The sequence below is a fragment of the Antedon bifida genome, chromosome 10 (genome assembly GCF_963402885.1).
Source record: "Antedon bifida chromosome 10, ecAntBifi1.1, whole genome shotgun sequence".
NCBI lineage: Eukaryota > Metazoa > Echinodermata > Crinoidea > Comatulida > Antedonidae > Antedon > Antedon bifida.
In genome coordinates, this window is record NC_136235.1 from 9,387,165 (window position 1) to 9,396,804 (window position 9,640).

Consider the following 9,640-nt stretch of genomic DNA (forward strand, 5'->3'; position numbering starts at 1 on the left):
GAAACTAACTGCCGTGAACAGAGTGGGCCCAAGAAAGAAGACATTACGGCTTGCAACATGGGCAGACATCTCGGTCCTAACGGGACACAGATAGCCTACAGTTATTCCTGCCAGCTTAGGGTACTCAATCAACTATCGGGATTTCACTCGATTTTAAACAAAATGTCTTATCATCAAATCTCCCTATGTAATTTTATAATACTATTTCCCACAATATATCCCTATACTTTATGGCGTATATTTAATTTGATCTTTATTAATTTGTAGTATAATTTTTATTTTTTAACTACTGTACCTTCACACACGCGCGGTCCGTTCCGAAAATAAAAAATTGAAATGGCTATGCAACTTAAGCTCCAGTCCTACTATCGGTTTTTTTCTTCCTTCTTCCAAAGGGACACTGTATTGATTGATGGAAAGTGCCTGTTTCTAGTCACCTTTAGGGTCAAATCTATTATTTTAACCCGGGTTAAAATTAAGGTAAACCCGGAAATTACTTTGACCGCGAAGAATTGAAATTGAGTTGAACATCTACTGTTGAAATCATAAATTTTGTTAAAAAACTCTTTATAATATCTTCCTAAGATATAAATATGGAACAATAGTGTCGATGTGAAAACTAATGTTATCAAATCTACGTTTCGCGGTACATCTGAGCGGAGATTTGTACCGAAGTTTTTGCATTGTGCTCGCCTATGTCAGAATTAACCATAATTTATATATAGATAAATGCTTATGATTAAGTTCATGTTTATTAGGTCAAAGGTCAATAACTTTACTTCCGGTAATTTTCTAACAAAATTTTGCATTACAATAAATATAAATATATATGGTCTAAGCAGTTTTAAATGTCTATGACCAGCCGTTTTTTAGATAAAGTGCGAGTCAAGGTCAAGGGTCAACAGTGCAGAAAAATAGCATTTCTTATTACATTGCGTCAAAATCTTCCATTACAATGAATATAAATATATATCCTCCGAGTATTTTGATACTACTATCTTGTGGATAGACCAAAGGGTTGCGGAGATAGGGTCATTTGGGCGCCATTTTGAACTTGGAGCTGTTACCATGGTTACATGATCGTGAACATTTGTTACATAGCATTTTTGGTATCCTAGCACCATAATAAAGTGAAATCAAGTGAAATCTCACTTTGGGCATTAAAATCCTACGGGAATACACAAGGACTCCGACTATTTTATGAGCATTTGATTTTCTACAAATAATTTTCCCTTACCAATTCACACTTGAAACTGTGTGGGGTATATATTAGGCCTACATGGCTAGTTTGCCTCTTGTGACCCACCCACAGTCAGTTATGCTTCTAAGCCCAGAATGGTAATAAAAGTCCTTACTTAAATGACTAGATTCCTCCATAAACTTCCTATCTGCCAAAACATGTCCTTATATGACCAATACTTGTCCAATTTTCTTTCAAAAACGTTCACAAATGTTGCGTTTACTAAGTCATATGGCAATTGTCACACATTTGTTTATGAATATATTGTTGTGTAACAATCAGTTTACGGAACTCACTCAAATCTGCAATTGAATGCTATTAAAGGTGTACAACATATGTTTTTCACTTTCTATTTCTATACAACACTTTTCGCAACAACCACTTTTTATTAAGGTCCCACTTCTTTAAGTGTTTTACAAGCTAAGATACGATGTAATAATTTAAAATTAAATTGGGCGACTTTTGGTAAATGTTTCATATTGTGAACTTTACAGTACCATGTTTTGTCCCAGTCTATTTCATGTTTACCTAACTCAATTTCCCACTTTGCTTGTATATTTGGGGATTTTAGCAACCTTGCTAACAAAAAGGGTATAATGAAAAGATGCCTTGTATTTTTTTATGAAATACGGTTTCTTTGACTTGCAAGTTAATTTGATTGTTTTCTATTGAAGTAAAGATGATTTCTTTCCAAAACATGGAATTAAATACAAGAGCGTAAAATATTCGATAAGTCCTTTTTGTTTATTGATTAAAGTGGGTATCACTTCATCTGAAGTTAGAATTCTGTTAATAACGATAATGTCACATACCGATTTGTATTTAGAATGTAACCATATTTTAAATTAAAGAAATTTTCCACTTGCGGAAATTATATATTTATTTTCCCAAAGTGGTTGTTTTAAAACGTCTTCTATATTATGTGGAACTACACTAACAATATTATTCAACTTAATCGCTAATTTTAACATTGATACATACAAATAAGTCAATATGATCTTCAAAGTAAAGCTGAGTAGCACCTATAGTCTATTGGATACATAAAGTATTTAGGAATATTTTTCCATTTTTCTGGATCGGGACTTTTTATCCATGTTAGTTTTAATGAATCTATCATGGAGTTGAAATTTATCATACTCAAGCCACCTTCACAAGTCTTAATTAATTATTCACGTTGACCATTCCAAAAAAAATTATAAAGTATTTTTTCAACAAGTGGAATTATATGTAAGGGTACGTTAATTATGCTTGCGTTATAAATTAATTCACGTTGACCATTCCAAAGAAAATTATAAAGTATTTTTTCAACAAGTGGAATTATATGTAAGGGTACGTTAATTATGCTTGCGTTATAAATTAATTTATAGATTGCAAGCGTTTTGATGATTGTTATCCTTCCAAAGAAAGTTAGATTTCTTTTTTCCATAACTGAAGAACGTTTTGTAGTTCAATAACCTTTTCGTCCCAGTTTTTTATAATACATATATCTTTATCATGGCCTACGTATATTCCTAAAAATTTGATTGGTTCTTGTGTCCATGTGATATTGAAAGGGGTATCATTACAGTCCTTCTTTGAACCTATCCACATCCCTTTGGTTTTATTTTTATTTAATTTTAGGCTGGACATTTTACAAAATCGTTCAATTTCATAAAAGAAATGTTTTAAACTCGTTTCTTTTCTTGTAAAAATTACTATGTCATCTGCTAATTGAGCAATTTTTACAGTGTTCTCATGAACGTTTTCTGATGTTGGTAGCCATTATTTCTACCGCAAGTATAAAAAGTAAAGCGGATAATGATTGGTCTCCAGTTTTCAAGTTTTTCTCGTTGTCCGTTTTTTAAATATTAAATGTATTATTCCCGTTCTTTGGGTGATAGTTAATTCATTGTATAACAATAATTTAATGCGTCGCATAGGCAATATTTAATGTCATCCCCAAAACGGCGATAGAATTCAACAGTTAAGCCATTAGAGCCTGGGCTTTTATTGAAAATAGCTGCTGTGAGTTCTTCAATTGTCAAAAGTCCTTCACCCATAAGACTGTTTTCATCAGAAAGTTTATTTACTTTTACTTTTTTCACGTACTCATTTGCATTGTGTTCGGGACAGTTTGTGTTTGCATACAGGTTTTTATAGTAATTTGTTTGTTCTATTAGGATTTCTTCACTATCTGTTATACGTTACCATTATTTTTAATAATAAATGTTATGCTTACGTTTGACATTATTTTTTTCTAGCCCTAAAAAGAATTTACTATTTTTGTTCTCATTGTACTCTAGATCTAATTTTTGCGCCTTAGGCTTCAATTAAGTAAATGTTATCTAGGTCGTTTATTTTTTGTTTTAATTGTTTGTCTACTTTCTCGCTAAAGCAAATGTCTAAACAGTTAGTGAGGTCATTGACTTCTTTTGTTAACATTTTTTTTGTTTTGTTTTGTGTTTCTTTCTTTTTTTCCTTGCACAGTATTTCTTTGTAAATTTCTTTATTTTCACTTTAAGGTACTCCCAAGTCCGGGCTAAGATTTTGATCATTTTTTTGTGTATTTTCTATTGTTATGTTTATGTTTAAAGCGTAAACTTTATCGTGGAGAGCACTATTGTTTTTTTTCCACATACCTGTCCCTCTCTTTGGTCATCTAATAATTTAAGATAGATTGCTTGGTATCGACAAAATTAATTTTTGTATCGACAAAATTCATTTTGTGTTGACAAAATTAATTCTGTTTGTTGAGCTACTCGAGCGTGGTACAGAACGTTTTGACAGCAAATTAGAAGGCGGGGCTTAAAAGTGAAATTTCAGCGGTGCAGTCGTATTGATAGCTGCATGCGTCTGTATTTAATATATTACTATAGAATTAATTTATTTTACTAGAGGGTGAGCTCGCTTCGCTCGCTCCCCCTCTAGGAAGTGTAGACGATGGTTCTCGGAATGATAAAAATGTTCTCCTTGTACGTTTTCTGTCGGTTACCATTATTGAAAATGCTTTACATTCGTAAAACTAAACTACTCTGTTTCACAGTGTTTTCACCGGTGGTGTTTTAGATGATTAATAACATTTTAAAGTATAGTGTTTATTGTTTGGTAGGGCCCTTTGGGGAGGCGGAGTTCATTTGAGGGAGGTGCTTATTCGAGGGATATATGTTATTTTTTTTAGTTTTAATAATATGGTAACATTTATAATCAAATGAAATCCTCTAATAGATATGAAAAGTGGTAAAAAAGAATAACAAATGCTTGGTAAATTGTAGATAACAGTGCGATAAATTCTACTACAAATAGTATAATCGGATATAATCAGTAGTCATAATTTGACAATTGAGGACGCATTTGATGTCTACGTCATCATTATTAATTTATTATTCATATACTTCACAATATCGAAAATGAAATTAGCATAACTTCAGGAGTACACATTTTATAATGATCGTTCAACTGTTATTATGCCTAATTAATAATTGTATCTTTTGAAATAATTATTATATATTAATCTTATAAAATGAATACATTTTTAAATTAAGATAATATACAGTAACATAAAATATAGTTCGAAAATTAAAAAAACTTAAAGATAATAATGGATTAATGACTTCACCTAAAATAATTTCATTTCATAACTTCAAACTATACAGTTCATCATAATATAGGCCTAAATATAACTGTAGTATATCATATACATTCAATTACTACTGTACCTTTTGATAAATTGGTTTTGACATTTTTTATTTTTAGGGTACTCATTGCTCCCCCTCTAGGAAGTGTAGACGATGGTTCTCGGAATGATAATGACTCGGGTAAAAAGGTTTTAGAAGGACGTTCAGGCTCCTTTTACGTTTTCTGTCGATTACCATTATTGAAAATGCTTGACATTCGTAAAACTAAACCTACTCTGTTTCACAGTGTCTTAGATTATTAATAACATTTTAAAGTATAGTGTTTGGTAGGGCCCTTATAGGGCGGAGGTGGGGAGGCGGAGAGGCGGAGAGGCGGAGTTCATTTGAGGGAGGTGCTTATTCGAGGGATATGTTTAATTTTTGTAGGTTTAATAATATGGTAACATTTAGAATCAAATAAAATTCTCTAATAGATATGAAAAGTGGTAAAAAAGAATAACAAATGCTTGGTAAATTGTAGATAACAGTGCGATGAATTCTACTACAAATAGTATAATTGTGGTATTATAGATATAACACAATATTGTGTGTATAAATGTAGATGGGCGTTTATTAGATAGATTATTATTCAAAGTTATTTTTTATTGGGGACGTTTTGGGCGTTTATTCAAATAAATATCATCCTAATAATTAATACATTATTTAATTTAAACATCATTTTTAAATAAACTTCCGCGACAGAGTGGCCCAAAAAGGAAGACGTTTTTAACGGCTTGCAAAATGGGCAGACGTATCCCGGTCCTAACGGGACATAGATAGCCCACAGTTATTCCTGCCAGCTTACTCAATAAAACTCGGCTATCGGGATTTCACTCGATTTTAAACAAAAGGTCTTTTCATCAGATCTCCCTATGTAATTTGATAATACTATTCCCCACAATATACTCCGATGCTTTATGGCGTATATTTAATTTGATCTTTATTAATTTGCAGTAGAATTTTTATTTTTTAACTACTGTGCCTTCACACGCGCGGTCCGATCCGAAAGTAAACAAAAAAACTAAAATGGCTATAGTCACTAACGGCTAACTTAGTTGAAACCAGGAAGTTGCAAGGTGAACGCCCGTGAACGGTGAACTCATCGTGAACCCGGAAATTACTTGGATTGCGTAGAATTAAAATTGAATTGAAAATCTACCGATGAAATCAGAAATTTGGTGTTAAAACCCTTTATAATATCTTCCTAAGATTGGAATATGGAACAATATCGTAATACTGGAAACTAATGTTACCAAATCTACGTTTCGCGGTACATCTGAGATAGATAAGGTAGGTAACCAAGGCGAAGATTTGTCCCGAAGTTTTTCCATTGTGCTCGCCTATGTCGGAATTAACCATAATTTATATATAGATAATGGTTCAAAGTTGGCCGATAGTGTGGTTATATGCTATGGTAGTAGAGGAAGTGTGGTTTTAAACGTGTATTGCATGAGCTAAGCTATATAACTGGTACTTTTAAGGTGATTCATATTAATCTTGTTGTCAAATTAATGGCTTAAAACTACAGTATCATTCTTACTTATTTTACGATGGGCCATTTGCTACTTGAGAGGCTCCATATGTCGGTGGTGAACAAACACCATGTTCAGTTATTTAGAAGTACTGTAGAGTGTGTCAGGTACTACTGCTAATAGTATAGAAAACGTACATTTGCATTCATTTTTTTTATTACGAAAATTTAGAAAAGAAATCATGAAACTTTTATATCAGAAACTATGGTACGCCAAACTGTCATTTATTCAGGCAATTCTTAGTTTTTAATAGGCGTTAGTTTAAAATAGAGATATCTTAGTTTTTAATATAGATTTCTCTATTATCCCAATTAGAGACAATTATATCTGTATATATTACAGATGTGTATTAGTTTTGTTCACTATAGTTTTTTTTTCTCTTTTTGTGGCGCAAACTCCACTTTTATTCACATTAATATTATCTCATGTCATTACATAAAATCATATTATTTAACACATTTTTGTAAATTCTAAATGTCGTTACAATTCATCAGTAACATTTTTACATTGAATTCCGTATTACCTCCTTTTTACATTAATTTTCTTATATTTTGCTATACACTTGACAATGATCGGAGTGGCGATAATTATTTTAATTGATGTTTTATTGGGGAGGTGTTCCGGGTGTTTATTCAAATAAATACCATCCTAATTGGTATAATTAATACATTATTCTGCGACACAGTGAGCCTTTTTGGCCTAAGAAGGAAGACGTTTTAGACGGCTTGCAACATGGGCAGAAGTATCCCAGGGTCCTGACGGGACACAGATAGCGCACAGTATACATAAAGTCCAGGCAGCTTACTCAACAACTCAGCTATCAGGGTTTCATTCGATTTCAAACAAAAGACATCAATGACATCAATTCTCTCGATGTCATTTTATATAATTATTTCCCACAATTTACTCCTATGTTTTATGTTGAAATATGGAACAATAGCGTAGTACTGAAAACTAATGTTATCAAATCTACGTTTCGCGGTACATCTGAGATAGATAAGGTAGATATCCAAAGCGGAGATTAGTACCGAAGTTTTTGCATTGTGCTCGCCTATGTCAGAATTAACCATAATTTATATATAGATTCCTGTTGGAATCACTTTTTAGTCTGGAGTGCGTCCTCTAGCCTTCGGCTTACAGCTCACTGATCATTACGAGGTATATTCAGAGCGTCATTCTGACGACTGGAGCATTCTCTACTTCCCTACGGAGCGCCATTTATGCCTTTATTAACTTCAATAATAGAAATAATACTACGGTAACTACTCAAGTGGACCCAATTTAGCACCAGGGTAGCACAGTGATATAAAATAGAAATAAAGTCACTAAATTACAATATCTTTTCGTATGTTAAAACATCGTGCTCAAGTGGACACAATTTGGCACCAGGGGAGCACAGTGATATAAAATAAAAATAAAGTCACGTAAGATTCAATATTTTCGTAATAATACACTGTGCTCAAGTGGACCAGATTTGGCGCCAGTGGAGCACAGTGATATAAAATAGAAATAAAGTCACTTAATGTTAATATCTTTTAGTATGTTAATACACTGTGCTCAAGTGGACCCAATTTGGCGCCAGTGGAGCACAGTGATATAAAATAGAAATAAAGTCACTTAAGTTTCAATATCTTTTCGTATGTTAATACACTGTGCTCAAGTGGACCTAATTTGAAGTCACTTAAATTTCAATATCTTTTCGTATGTTAATACACTGTGCTCAAGTGGACCCAATTTTAAAGTTTCAATATATTTTCGTATGTTAATACATTGTGCTCCAGTAGATCCAATTTGGCGCCAGTGGTGGAGCACAGCGAAATAGTCACATACAAAAACATCCAGAAAAACTACTTCTGGAATTCAAGAATATTTCAAACTTGGTATATAATGTTCAATGTCGGTTACTCCATCCGTAATGCAAAAGAAAAATGTGTTTCAAGCCATATCAGTGATTTTAATTACTTGCGTTTGTCTAAGATAAATACTTATTTAGTTTCCCCGAAAAGTGCACCTATCGATTCATTGAAATATGAATTTAAATATGAAGTCTCCAGTACTAACCCACCATGGTTGGGGCAGAGCTAATAATGAAAATAAAGCCCAGAATTGCACTTATACTTATTATACTATACATAATCACCTATGATATTTATGATATTTGTTAAAAATTCAACTATCCAGATGCGACTTCAAAATTTTAGGTAGAGTTTTCTACTTTAAAAACTCGACTTCATATATGCCTAAGGCCTAGCCCGGCGGCGGAATTAGTCTAAGCTTCGAAATCGGTCTGGAAATCGGCATCTTTGCAAATGGTCTATATTTGATCTTATTTCACTCTCCATTAACCCCATACAAAAATCATCGGAGACAAACTATCTGTTTAAAACGTGTTTATTCTGGGACACACCAACTACCATAAACGTTTATTCATAACATATTACAATACAATATCTTGCATGAATTGGACATTTTGCTACCAATGTAGCAACATTGATTAGCAAAATCAAAATTCAACAGTGAGGCGTGTTGACCGCGAATTACTAACAACACCATCTTTCCCACTACACCTGCACAAACTCATTTGCATAACAACGAACGGCATACCAAACTACGGTGAGACATACATTCTCTTCTAAACACGGAACGAAGATAATTAATTTCTTTTTTACACTAAAATTGAGGGCGCTAAACATAAAATTTATGAGATCAAATACATGTAGCGAAAGCCACAAAAAAAAATGTGCTCTCCCTGCCTCAGCAATAAGGCCCTGCCACAGCCTTGGGGTCGTTTCCACCACATCATCACCAGATGCATTGCTAGTGCCTTCTCAAGATGTGTGGTGGAAAGGGGGACGTATAATTCTGTGAACCCCAAACACAGTTGGTCGCATACCTTTAACTCTATTCCACCGACCAGCGTGGGAATCGAACCCACGACATACGTGTTGTCAACACGACGCTCAGTCGCCTGAGCTAACTGGTCATTTTGGTTTTAACAAGGTTAATATGATATTTATGACGTAATGATGAATTACGTAATACACGTATAAATAGACTATTATCAACTGGTCGGTCGTGTACTACTTTATGGCGTAACGGGTAATGCTCAGGTTTGAGTGCTCTCAGTATTGGGTTCGAACCTCTACGGATATTTTTTTTTTTAATTGAAAATAAATATTGTTTTTGAAAGTGAGATATTTTGAGGGTTGTAAATG